Here is a 14,886-nt window from a genome sequence, read left to right on the forward strand (position 1 = left end):
TCATATTTTGCCCAATTTTCTTTCTTTTTTTTTTTTTTATTATTAGACGGGAAACCCCTATTACAAAAAAAAATAATAATAGTACATTTTTGATTAAAGGCTATATCAAAACTAATCTAAATAGCATCCTATTAAAAAAAGCTTAAAAGATACATATAGGTACAAATATATCACATACAGAATGAACAAAAAGTTATTTAAATAATAAATCCATTAGGTACATAAGTTATCACTAATAAACTGGCACATATGTAATAGCAATATAACATTAACATATTTCCAAAAGAGTTCTCTTAAATGACTGAAAAGAGTTATTAAACACATCCAATCTATCTTCTCTATTCATAAACTCTAGGGATCGATTCATGAATGAGTGTCTACCATAATTTGTTGCATGAAAGCCAATAAAAAATAAGTTATTTTGTCGAAGCATTCTCTGTGGAACAGCAAATTTGATTTGTGAAAGAATTTCTGAACATGATATATTTCCATTCAATAGTTTGAAAACAAAGCAAATATCAAACATGGTTCTTCTCTTCTCTAATGTATCCAGTTTAAGATACCTTAAAATATGAGAATAGTTGTGGTCAGGAATCATATTCAGATTGAACATATAATTATAATATCGTAGGAATTTATGTTGCACACTCTCCAGTAACGACTTATAGGCATTATACTGAGGAGACCAGATAATTGACCCATATTCAAGCTGTGATCTGACCAACCCAACATATACTGTCTTCACTGCCTCCAAAGATAACCCTTTACAATTTCTTAGTGTAAAACCTAACATCCTGTTCGCTTTTACTGCTAGTTTATCTATATGATCACTAAAATTCAGTTTGGAGTCAAATAGTATACCCAAGTCTTTAGCTACCTCATTTATTTTAAGATTTTGCCCATTTATAGAATAGAATGATGGTATTCTATTTTTTTTCCTATGAAATGAAATCTGAAAGCATTTATCAATATTAAGGTCTAAGAGATTATGTTCACACCACCGAGAAAGACTATCCAAATCTTTTTGTAGTAAACAAATGTCAAGATCATTACGTATAGTTAAAAATAATTTGAGATCATCAGCAAACATGAGAAAGTCACAATACTTCAAGACCTTTTTGAGGTCATTAACAAACAGGTTAAATAACAAAGGAGAGCAGTGTCCCCCCTGAGGAACCCCTGAATATACCTCAATCACTCTAGATATAAAGTTACCGATTTTAACTACTAGCCTTCTATCGCACAAAAAACTACGCAACCATTCCACCAATCTATCAGAGAAACCTATATTTCTCAGCTTCTCAACCAATAACAAGTGATTGACCTTATCAAATGCCTTGGAGAAGTCAGTATACACAGCATCAACTTGATACCCCCTCTCCAAGGCATCCAACAACCTACCATGGTATAGAAGCAAGTTGGTCATTGTGGAATGACCTCCTCTAAAACCATGCTGTTCATCAATAATGATGTGTTTGCAATGCCAGTTCAAATAACTATACATGAGACTATCAAATAATTTTGGGATGGATGATTGTATGGATACACTACGATAGTTTTTTACATCATTTCTGGAGCCTGTTTTAAATATAGGCGAGATATAACTTTCTTTCCAGATATGGGGAAAAATTCCAGTAGATAGAGACAAATTAAACAGTTTACACAATGGCTGAGATAATGAATATTTGCACTGTTTTAAAACAAGATTTGGAATGCCATCAGCCCCAATCATTAGCTTATTAGGAAGAGTCCCTAACTTTTCGAAAACGTCAGATACACGTATCACAGGACAGTCTATGTTAATTTGGCTATAAAATTTTTCAGGAGACATTGCCTTTGCATTTGAGAAGACTGTAGAAAAGTGATTAGCAAATAAGTCAACAATTTGTTGACCATTGGTAGCAACTGAATTATTTAGAACCATGTTTTTCGGAATATTACTTGATGTTCTCCTACCATTAATGAATTTCCAAAAATTCTTTGGATTACTAATCAAATCCCTATTTACAGATGTCAGATAATTTTTGTGACACTCTTGACTCAATCGTTTACATTGTGCTCTCAACATACTAAATTCATGATAGTCCCTTTCACTATAAGACAGCTTATATTTTTTATGTTTACTCTTTTTTAGTGATATCAATTCTCTTAATTCCCTAGAGAAGAAAGAGGGATAGCTGGATGTTCTAAATTTTTTCTGTGGAATAAATCATTGAATACCAAAAGTTAAGATATTATAAAAATCTGACACAACAGTGTCAATATCATTATGTATAAATATATTGTCCCAGTTTACTGAAAATAAGTGATCATTTAGACCCTCATAATTGCCATTCTTAAAATCAAAATAAAATTCCTCTATTTTAAGTGAATCTAACATTTCATTTTTCCCTATTTTAAAATTACAGGTGTAAGAGGTATGGTGAATAGAGTCACAAAAAAGTGGATCTAATTTATGTCCAAAAGTTAAACAGTTGCACTTTTCTTCGATGAAATTTGTTGCTCGTTCTTCTTCTGCCCTCAGAATATTTATACGGCTTAAGATATTGTATTTCGGACACCGATTGTGCTGGAGAAAAAAGTTGAGAACGGTTTTGCTCGGAATTCAGCAAGGAGTCTACCTACTTAATTTTGTATTTTTCACGTCATTATTATGAGCGTTATGGCGTTATGGGTAATCACCTTATGATGTACGGGTATTAAATATAAATAACAACCTACTCCCAGTCCGGTCGAATATACCTGCCAAATTTCATAAAAATCGGTAAAGTCGTTTCGGAGGAATATGGCAACAAACACTGTAAAAAAAGCATTTTATACATATAGATGTAAAAATTTTTGTGGCTACTAAAATGACTATATAAAACCGTATAAACCTTCTCTGAACTTCTACAAAAAATTCAACATCAAAATTAGCCAAATCGGTCCAGCCATTCTCGAGTTTTAGCGAGACACACGAACAGCAATTGATTTTTATATATAAAATGATGCTCGGACAAACCTAGACTAAAAATATCCACAAAAAATTTCCGCAAGTGATCCCACAATTAATCCCCGGACCAAAAATCCCCACAAAACTTCCCGGTCAAATAATCCCCACAAACTTTTTTGGACAAAATATCCTCACAAAAAATTTCGGACAAAAAATCCTCAAGAAATATTTGCTGCCGAATAGTTCTCTATAAATCGCAAATTTTCAGCTTTGGTGCATAAGAGTTATAGCATTCGCCATGAAACCTGAAAAATATATAATTAGCAATTAAAATTAAGCATGAATTGTAATTTCGATTATCAGTGTGATTTCAGGCCTGGATGATATAGTGTATTAACCCTTCAGGGTATAAACACTTTAAATGGTATAAAAATTATATTAGCATAGTTGCTTAAAATTCCAAAGGATGGATAAAATTTATAAAGATTGTGCCTTAGGCAAAATATGACAACCCCATCACGTGGGTTGCTAAACAAGTGAAATTGTTGCTACATGATGACTTCTTCTTCTTCTTAAAGTTCCCTCTCCTATCGGAGGTTGGATATCATAATAGCTATGGTCACTTTGTTGGCTGCTGCTCTGAATAGTTGTAATGAACTACAGTTAAACCATTCTCTAAGGTTCCTCAGCCAGAAGATGCGTCTTCTTCCTATGCTTCTTCTTCCTTGGATCCTTCCTTGCATAATAATTCTCAGCAACTCATATTTTTCTCCACTGGTAATGTGACCCAAATATTCCAGTTTTCTAGTTTTTATACTTTTCATAATTTCTAACTCCTTATTTAAACGTCGTAGCACTTCAACATTGGTAATCCTTTGAACCCACTGAATTTTCAATATTCTTCTGTAACACCACATTTCGAAAGCTTCTATTCTTCTTATGTGTTGTCTCTTCAATGTCCAAGCTTCCATTCCGTATAGCAATAAAGAAAATATGTAGCACCTTAGAGCCCTCAATATGAGAGGCAACTGAAGGTCTTTGTTTGCAAGCAGTGTCTTCATTTTTATAAATGCTTGCCTTACAGTCTCAATTCGGACTTTATTTTTTTTCTTTGGTCATTTTTGTCATCAACCCAGGTTCCCAGATATTTGTATGTCTTAACTTTTTCTATTTGGGTTTGCTCTATCATTAACCTTTCATTTCCACGTTCTGCTTTTGAGACAATCATAAATTTAGTTTTTTTCTTGTTTATTTTTAGTCCGTATCGAATGCAATAATCGGTAATTCTATTTTATTAGCAATTCTTGTAGCGATTCCAGGGTGTCTGCCATTATAACGGTGTCATCAGCGAATCTTATGTTATTTACTATTCTTCCGTTTATAGAGATTCCATCACTTTGCTCCGCTATCGCTTCCTGAAATATGGCTTCACTGTACAGGTTAAACAGTAGCGGCGACAGAACATAACCCTGTCTTACTACATGATGACTGTAGGATGGCAACTCTGTTGGTTGCTAAACAGGTGAATTTATCCTTACCCGAGGAACTGTTAGTTGGCAACTCTGTTTAAACAGAGTTGCATTTAACAGTCCTCGTGTAGACACAGGTGAATTTGTCTCTACATGAGAACTGCTAGATCCAACTCTGTTTAAACATTATAGAGAATTCACCCGTTTAGCAACTCAAGTGATCGGGGAGTCATGTTTTGCCTAAGGGCACAATCTTTATAAATTTTATCCATCGTTTGGAATTTTAAGCATCTATACTAATATAGTTTTCATTTAATTATAGATTTAACCTCAACAGGGATTTAGAAAAGGGAGATCGACAATTGATGCAATCCACGTTTTAACGCAAACAATCGAAAAAAGTTACGAACATGGCATAGAATTGCACATATTGTTTATTGATTTTCAGCAGGCTTTCGACAGCATCTACAGAAAACAGCTATTAAAAGAAATGAAAAATATGAATATACCTGCAAAATTAATAAGATTGACCAGAATGACAATGATGGACACAACAGCAAAGGTCAAAACAGTGGATGGTGAAACGAAGAATATCAACATAGAACACGGGGTAAGACAAGGTGACAGCCTATCGACAACGCTCTTTAATATAGCCTTGGAGGGAATAATTAGAAACACAGGACTAACAAAAAAGACAATAATCCAAAGTTCTACACAAATAATAGGGTATGCAGACGACCTAGGGTTGATAGCCCGTGACAAGAGAAGTCTAGAAGATGCACTGCTAACATTGACAAGAGAGGCAAAAATCAGGGGGTTAATAATTAATCAGAAAAAAACAAAATACTTAATAAGTACGAGAAATCAAGACCAAGTAAATAGAATAAAAGAGATAAGAATAAGTGATAATGTATTCCAAAGGGTTGACTGCTTTAAATACTTAGGAGTGATAGTAGATGGTCAAAACAGAAGAAGCATAGAGATAAATGAAAGAGTTAAAGCAGGGAATAGGGCATTCTGGAAATACCACAAGTTACTTAAAGATAAAAACCTAAGCAAGAAAACAAAGACAAAGATATATAGAGCGGCAATTAGACCAGTCATCACTTATGGAGCAGAAGCAATGTGCCTTACAAAAAAAGATGAAGAAAAACTGAGAATAATAGAAAGAAAAATTATTAGAAGAATACATGGCCCAATCAAAACAGATCAAGGAGAAATACGAATTCTGATGAATCACGAAATAAGAAATCTAATGGAAGGAGAAGATATAGTGAGATTCATTAAAGCACAAAGGTTAAAATGGTTTGGGCACATCCAACGAAGAGAAGCAGATGCACTAATTAGGCAGATAACAAATTGGACGCCAGTAATAAACAGACCTAGAGGAAGACCGAAAATAAGATGGGAAGACCAACTGCGAGAGGATATATCCAATATGGAAATTACAGGCTGGAGAGAAAAAATACAGAATAGGAAAGAATGGAAACAGATTACAGAAAAAGCAAAAAAACACGAAAATCTATAAAGGATAATGAAGAGGAATTATGCGGACCAATCCACCGCATGAAATGGATTAAAAGAGCTCATGAACCTGAGCGACCTATACTCTATACTAGAGTGACCGGTCTAATATATATACTAATATAACAAATTTTTATACCATTTAAAGAGTTCATAGCCTGGTATTTCCTTTGGAGGTTCAGCTTGTGATCAACCAAACACTGATGATGATATTTTAAATATCTAAAACTTTCTGTGATGTAGCCCATAAAGGGATTTTAATAAATTTTATACCTTTTATAAATGATGCTTCATTAATGTCTTTCAATAATACCGTCCTTATTGTAAAAGTGTTTTTTTATGAAAACCTCAAAATATCGTGTGCCCTTATATCGCACATTGAAGAGTTCCCAATACCGCACTGTGCGATATTATAAATCCTTCTGTGCAATATGGAATTTTTGTTCCAGGCATTTTTGTTTGAAAGCAAATAAAATGCCTTCAAATAAAAGAAAAAAGTGGAACAAATGTCAATGTTGGAGCAGTAAGTGCCTTAGCAATATGAAAATGGGTTATCAAAAAGCGCCAAAACGATTCGATGTACCTAAAAAGCACATTACGGGATGTATAAAAATATATTAATACAAATCCAGAAGAATTAGTTAATCTGAAATTGGGTAGAAAAACGACATTACCAGAAAAACGGAATTAATGAATTAGTGTTTAGAAATGTTTAATATAATAATGTTTTATACATTTTAAATGGACAAACGTTTCTATTATTTAACTTCCACAGTAATATGAGGCATTTCAGCATTTTAGCTCGCTTTAAGAAATAATTTGTCTCATCAATTTTCACTTGGAAAAGGAGCTGCTACAAAGATATGCTATATTCGATTTAAACATGTTAAAAATAGAGACTGCACAAAAAATTAACTATTATTATATTAACATTAAGCTTTAAAGATGGCAGCGACACCCAAGTTTGCCATTCAGAAAGCCACAGGGGGCATTTTTTTGCAATGGTAAAACTTTCTACCCATGGAAATAACGACAAATGAATTAAGGACTATCCCTACTTTTTCTGTCCTTACACGGCAAATTACATGTAGTAAAATTCTCACTGCGTATAGATATTAGATATTACTTGACAAATGTCATCATTAACTTTAAAGAGATGGCTTTAATGTTATTGGATAGCTGTTACTTGTATAATTGCATCATGAATTCAGTTAATTAAAATAATTTTTTCACTAACTATGTATTCAGTGATTGTAATAATTTATATACTGTACAACAAAAACTAATACTCAATCGAGAAAAGAGGAAAAGTGATAAAGTGATTTTTTAATAATATATTGTTACTATGGAACGCTTACAATTTTGAACATCTTTAACAACAAAATTCTTGGATCACAGTATATATCCTAGTGTATTCTGTGCTTGGGATCTTCCATAAATAATAAACAATAGATAACTTTTTATTAATTTCACGTCTTAAATAAATTATTTATCAAATACACTATCGATATTATTTAATAAACAACTCAAAATATTCCCGAAGCCGTGTCAAATATCTAAAATTGTCACTGTCTGACTGACAATATGCTGACAATATAAGGCTTTTCATCTTTCATCGATTGTCATTTATTTCGAGCTTCTGGCATGTGTTGTATAATCTGTGTATTATATTAATATACACGGATTATACGACATAATATGACAGAAGCTCTAAACAAATGACTGTGAATGAAAAGCCCTATTCTATTCGACTGAGTGCCTTGTCTGACAAAGATAGATTTGGAAAATATTACCATAGACATTGTTCATTTTTTCGAATCCCGAAAAAACCAATAAAGATCTTTGAATAATTTAAACGCAGAATTAAATACTAAATTATTACCAAGGGCCGAAATTCCCTTAGAATTAATTAAAAGTTTATTTTGAATGAGATATTTGAAATTAAAAATCACACTTAATTTTCTCTTAGTTTTTCACCCCTGTAACTTATTATAATAAACATTATAGAAGTTCTCAGGGACTTTCGACCCTCGCCAATAACGCAATATTTCATTCTGCGTTTAAATTTTTCAAAAATACTTATTAGTTTTCTCAGGATTCGAAAAAAATGAATCCCATTTGAATAGCATTGGAGCAGAAACTATGTACCGATCCCCTTAATTGAAAAAAGAAAAGTATTTTAAAAGTGTGCAAAATATGTAATTCCTAGCTGAGCGCCCTCGGCCAAAGCCATCTTCAGAGCTATGGTTATAATTTTAAATTACTACTACTACGCCGGAGTCCCACTGGTGAAAAAATACTGAACTTCGAAAAGTTACCCAATAAATATCTAATAGGCAGCACATTAGAGACTTTACAAAAACAGATTCAAAAACCTTGTTCATGGTTCGGGTGCAAGCACCCAACTATGTGAAAGGGTTAATGACGACAGACAGAATCGTCGTAAGTCGTCAGTTTTGATGTTGTGAGATTGCTTATATCTCCTTTTAACATGAGTGTGGTGGTACCAGTTCGGTATTTATTTTGGATTCTGTGTTGGTAGAGGATTTTCTGAATTAACTGTGTCAGTTGTTGCGTTAGATTCCGTCTTCCATATTTCAATATTTTATTTGTAGCCCAATAAATGACCGTTTTGGAGTGTAATTTCCAGGGGCAACTCCGAATTGCATGAAAATTTGGATTTAGGTTCTACTTACCCTCCACTTCAAAGTTGAATTTGTGCCGTTGGTTGCTTTTACTAGGGGGTGGCAGTCACCTCTTCTCGGGGGTTGAAAAACGCGTGTTTAAAATAAGGCCAGAAATGGATAAATTGACTTATTTTAAGCACCTTTTGTTCTATGAAGTTTTTTACGTAAGTCAATACTTTTCGAGTTTTTCGCGATTTAAAATGTTGATTTTTCGACAAAAAAACTACGTTTTCAGACCGTTTTTCCCAAATATGTAACTCAAAAGTAAATATTTTATCGAAAAAATATTTTTAGCAAAAGTGTAGCCTATAAAAAAAAAACGAAAAAAATGGTGTACCAGTAAAGTCTACAAATTAAGTAGAAGCAAAGTTGTAGCTCATGAAAAATATGTTCTTATTCGTCTAATTCCAAATCGAATAATTCAACGCGAAATCACCGAAGAAGGAAGGGTTTTTCGGGAAAACCTTATTAACATTTTTAAATTATCGAAAAAAGCTTATTATTTGTTTACAGCATCAAAAATAAACGAGTTGCACTGAAAAAAAAGTTGGCCCTTTTTTTTTGGTAAAGAAAATCGTGAAACCTCCCTCTATTTAGCACCCTAAATGAAATTAATCGTTTGGCTTTACCATCTATTTTAACTGTATGTGTATTGTTTATATGATTTGCAAGTTTGATTGGTTTGAAGTGTTTATTTTTGAAAACATTTGGTTTTATAGTAAAAAAAAATTTTTCTAAAAATCTTTGAAAAATTTCATTTTTTCAAAATAACTTAAAAAGTATTAATGATAAGAAAAATCTTAAAGAGTAAAAAAATGTAGGTTTTGCTATTATAAATATGCTAGTTTCATTTTCTTTCTCCGTAAGACAGAAATTGGTTAAGATATGGCTGTTCAAAATTTGCATACAGTTGTGATTAGTGACCCATTCAAGCTTTCTCAATTATAACCCTTTCAAAAATAAACACTTTAAACCGGTGAGACTGGCAGATCATATAAAAAATAGATAGGTAAGTAAATTGTTTGTAAAGCGGTAGCGATTAATTTCATTTGGGGAGCTAAACACGGCGAGAATTTCATGATTTTTTACAAAAAAAAAAGAGGGCAACTCTATTTTGAGCGTAACTCGCTTATTTTTAATTCTAAAACTTTTGTTAACAATTAAAACAGAGCTTTTTATAAACACTTTAGAAAAGTTTAAATGGGGTTTTTCCGAAAAGTGCTTAAAATTCGATTTGGAATTAGACGAATAAGAACGTATTTTTCATGAGCTACAACTTTGTTTTTATTTGATTGATAGACTTTACTGATACACCATTTTTTGGGTTTTTTATAAGCTACACTTTTTCGATAAAATATTTACTTTTTGAGTTATTTGCGAAAAACCGTCTGAAAACGTAGTTTTTTGTCGAAAAATCAACATTTTCAATGGCAAATAACTCGAAAAGTATTGACTTAAGTAAAAAACACTATAGAACAAATATTGCTTAAAATCAGTCAATTTATCCATTTCCGGTCTTATCTTGAACGTATGTTTTTTCACTCCCGAGAAGGGGTGACTGTCACCCCCCAAATAAAAGCAACCAACGGCATAATTTCAACTTTGAAGTGGAGGGTAAGTGGAACCTAAATAAAAATTTTCATGCAATTCGGAGTTGCCCCCGAAAATTACACGGTATCGCCGAATTTCCCGTTCATTTACTGGGCTATTGGTCGAAACTAATCATAAACAAAAAACGCAAATTGAGTATTACGAAAACAACATAAATGAAAGTATGTACTTTTCAGAATTGCTGGAAATACACTCTTGAAGATAAGAGAAAAAGGAACATGTTAACAGAACATCAGAAAAAAGAACAGCAAAAATAGTAACAAAATCAGTGGAGCTAATTCATCAGTAGGCCGACTCCCGGCTCAGCTTCCTAAATTAGGAAGATTAAACTCACCGTTATGTGATTGTGCTTTTAACAACATGCTTTCATGTGATATTGATCACATTATTCTGGAATGTGAAAAATGGCACCGCTATCTCTATAAATACATACTATAAATATAATTCTTTAATAGAATGCAACAATTTTCTCCTTATATTGGATCCCTGTTGTCAAACCCTAATAAACGCGTTTTCGATGCAATAATAATATCGTTAAGAAAGCTAAATTAGATATTTTTAACCTTGTATGCACTTTATTTTCTTGATTTTTCTCAAAAACAATAAAGTTAAAGATTATTTCTGTGTATTTAACTTTAGTTTGTTTGTAATTTGTAGTGATTTTGGATTTCTTTGATTTACAAAAAGAATTACAAAACGCCAAAAGTTCGCGGTCGTCGGCAGTTTATATTTTATAAAATTTCAACGCTTTGAAAAAATACCAATATGTAAACTCAATAAATGGAATTAAGAAAAACCAGACAAAAACAGCTATCACAGAAAGAAGCACATAAAAAATCAACCAGTACATCTGGTATCCTACAGGCGTACAATAGTTTGATACAACCTGACAACTGAGTGAAAGAGGCCCTTAAGGAGATGATGAAATTGAATATATCTAAACATGTTAGCTTGCAACCCCCTTTTAACTAATATCTTATCGTTTTGTTTTCAATAACAAATAATAAAACCTTTTTTGGCCTAGGATGGGACCCCACTATTTTACATAAATAAGCAAACAAGATTGTGAGTATTTGTTTTGTTTAGTTCAAATGCATCCAATGTATAATAAAATGTAAATATAAATGAGAAAACATTGCTTACGGGATTTATTCTTTTCGATAGGGCTACCTTTTTTAAAATCAGGAACAAATAATTCAAAGATGACGTCCCACGCTTTTCCTTTTAATGCCCTATAAATATGCCCTCGGATTTTTGTATCCCATATAGCTGGTCTGTTTTGCACTTCGATCAAAAACCGTTTCGAATGGAAATTAATTTTAGGTGCTCACCCTATAACCTCTCGTAAACATCTGCGGCAGCTACAGAAGTGGTCCATCTGAATGGGTTTTGCCACTAGTGGACGCCACTGGCAGTGAGGCTCGGCGACTGTGGCTGGCCACAGTCGCTTGTCTGGGGTGCAACGTCCACTTCACATCAGAACCCACGCCACTCATCGGAAGCTGCTTTGTGGATCCACAGAGTAGCGCTACAGAGTGTCTGGTTTCGCCCTTTAAGTTAATCCACCAATCAATGGTGTTAAAAGTTTGGAGGAGGTGGTCCAATGATTATGGTTTAATGGAGGTGGTCCAGTTATTGGGGTCTTGGAGGATCTGGACGTCCTAGGATATTGCACCATCGTGATTTGCGCCATCTTCGATATTTTGCTCTCAGGAATAGGCAGGACAGTGTTCATCAAGTAATAGATGATTTAGTTGCAGTTACAGGAAGGGTAGTCCCAAGAAAAATAGTTAATCAATGATTACTTGGAATGGAACTGATATCTTACCGTCCTCTTTTGGTGTTATCAAAAGCGTGTGTTTGACATCACAGCATAAGGCTCGACACTCTTAAAGGTGCAGAGCTCGGCAAAACTGGAATGGCAAATGGAATTTTGTCTGATTCAGTGGTGAATCTAGGTTTTATTTGGGTGGCTCTGATAAGCGCATAAGGTTAAGATGTTTTCGAGGTGAGAGAAGACATAGAGACTTGGTTATTAAACGTCATATAGCAAGACAACCAGACCTTATGGTATGAGGTGCTATATGTTTGGGAAACAGATCACCTCTAGTCCTTATTAACGGAACTTTGAAAACTCGACGATATACGATTATTGGTAAGCGGTTTTACAACCCTACATACAAAACACTCTAAATGCGATCTTTCAACAGGATAACACAAGGCCTCGCATTGCCCGTGAAACCATGGAGTTCATACAAGGATCTGGTATAGAGACTTTGGAGTAGCCATCAAGATCAGCTGATTTGTCACCCATCGAACATACGTGGGATATGGTAGGTCGAAACGTAAATCGATTGCCACGTCATCCAACAAACTTAGGAGACCTGCGGCATGCCATAAAAATAATCTGGATGAGTATTCCGCAACATGATATAGACCACTTAATTCGATCAGGGCCCCATAGAGAAACTGAGTGTATAGGAAATGTTAGTGAGGAGAATAGACCAAGAGGCAGCGCTGAAAAATCTCTTCTTTGAATTTACTAAAGCTAGATTTTTCACAGTTGATTACTGTGAGTGTGTATAGAAACATACTGCGGTCGGTCAAGCGAAACGTAGAACAGGGGTTACTGAGAGGATATCAAAGTTGCTTTCCTACGAAGGTAATTAAATCCATTTACTAAGGCTGAAAATCAGTAAACGCATTATAAATTAAATATAAATAAAAGTTATTATAGTCGGTCAGCTGTATGACGGAACAGAGCCGTTCGGTCGGCCCCTAAAATCGATTGAGGAAATGAAGCATTTTGGCTCGCAATTTTTTCGTCCAGCATGGATTTACTTGAAATTTTTACAGAAGATAGGGAATATTCCAAGGATCATTTTCTATATCATGCCGCTATCATACGCTAAAACCTTGGGGGTGGTTGTCACCCCATCTCGGGGGTGAAAAATTTTTATTACATTTTAATCATGTAATTCGATGAAAAAACTGATTCTAAGCAAAAAATGTTTTTTACGTTTTCTTCGTAAAACTAATATTTTTCGAGTTATTCGCGCTTGAAAATAACAGTTTTTCGACGAAAAAATCTACTTTTTAGAGGGTTTTTTGAGAATACCTAGAAAAATATGCATTTAATAAAAAAACTGTATATATCAAAATTGTATCTTTTAGTAACACAAACCAAATTCTTTTCCAATAATATCTTTAAGACCAATACAAACCGAGATACGGCATGTTAGCTTTTTTCGTCAAAAGCATAATTTGAAATATTCAAAGCCAAATAATGGGAAAATTTTGCATTTTTCGAGGAAAACTATAATTTTTTTTCAATGTATACAATTAAACCTTTTAAAAAAATAATAAAAAGTTTCTAGCATGAATATTAAGCAACTTATAATCAAATAAACGTCGGTACCTGCTTTTCTCTACGAAAAAATCAGTGAAAACAACCCCATAACTACCTTCCTAATTCAAAATTGGTCTTCACCTTTCTGTAGTTCCTTTTATATTTATATTATCAATACACTCAAGGAGTTCGGCTTATTTAAAATGCTTAATTTTGGAAAAATTGGAGTTTAAAAAAATGATTTTTTGCAATTTTTTTATTTTTTACCTTTTACTCCAAAATATCTCCGATAATACTAAAGATACGAAAAAAATTACAAACTACTAAATTGTAAATTGTAAATTGTAAATTTTGATTGACTAAAATTGCCTTGTGCATAGATTTTTATTACAGTGAATAGTTAGCCAGATATAGCTGTTTAAAACCTCTATTTACCAGCAAACACCCCCTTATTCGAGCTATTTAAACCCGCCCCAATTAAAAACTAAGGGATCTTACGGAATTTAATTTTCACAGTCTTATAGCTCTTTGAAAATCCTACAAAATCATTTTTGAAGAAACTTTTTATTGCCAAAAATATATAGAAAATTTTTCGAGGTATTTTCAAAAAACCCTCTAAAAATGTCGATTTTTTCGTCGAAAAACTGTTATTTTCAAGCGCAAATAACTAGTAGTCCATTCTTTCACGGTTTTTGCTCTAAATTTTAAAGAACCACTTGGATTGACATGAAATTTGGCATACATATAGCTTACACGTCAAAGAAAAAAATTGATATTGTGCCGATGTGTGCTTTTGCCCTGGGGGTGATTTTCACCCCCTCTTGGGGGTGAAAAAATATATGTCCAAACTAAGTCCGGAAATGGGTAAACTGACTAATTTTAAGTAACTTTTGTTCTATTATAGAGCTTTTTCGCCAAGTCAACACTTTTCGAGTTATTTGCAAGTGAATTATGTTCATTTTTCAACAAAATAACCACATTTTTAGACGGTTTTTCCCAAATAACTCAAAAAGTAAGTACTTTGTCGAAAAAGACGTTCCTAGCAAAAATATAGCCTATAAAAAAGTAAAAAAATGGTGTACGCGTTAGGTCTCTGGATCTCGTAGAACCAGAGTTATAGCCAATGAAAAATAGGTTCATATTCACCAAATTTCAAATAGAATATTTCGACGTGAAATATCCAAAAAATTAAGCACCTTTTGGAGAAAACCTATTATAACTTTTTTAAAGTGTTTAAAAAATGCTTCATTTCTGTTTTTACAAAAAGTTTCTAGCATTAAATTTAAGCAAGTTACGCTCAAAATAAAGTTGGTC

At 33.2% G+C, this 14,886-nt stretch overlaps 1 protein-coding gene across 1 annotated transcript in view; it reads left to right on the forward strand.

Annotated features, from left to right (window-relative positions):
- The window catches only part of LOC114324307 (ras-related and estrogen-regulated growth inhibitor), a 365,537-nt gene that overhangs the window by 40,709 nt on the left and 309,942 nt on the right, over positions 1-14,886 (forward strand). The gene's annotated exons all lie outside the window — the stretch shown is intronic.

The sequence above is a fragment of the Diabrotica virgifera genome, chromosome 1, assembly GCF_917563875.1.
Source record: "Diabrotica virgifera virgifera chromosome 1, PGI_DIABVI_V3a".
Taxonomy (NCBI): domain Eukaryota; kingdom Metazoa; phylum Arthropoda; class Insecta; order Coleoptera; family Chrysomelidae; genus Diabrotica; species Diabrotica virgifera.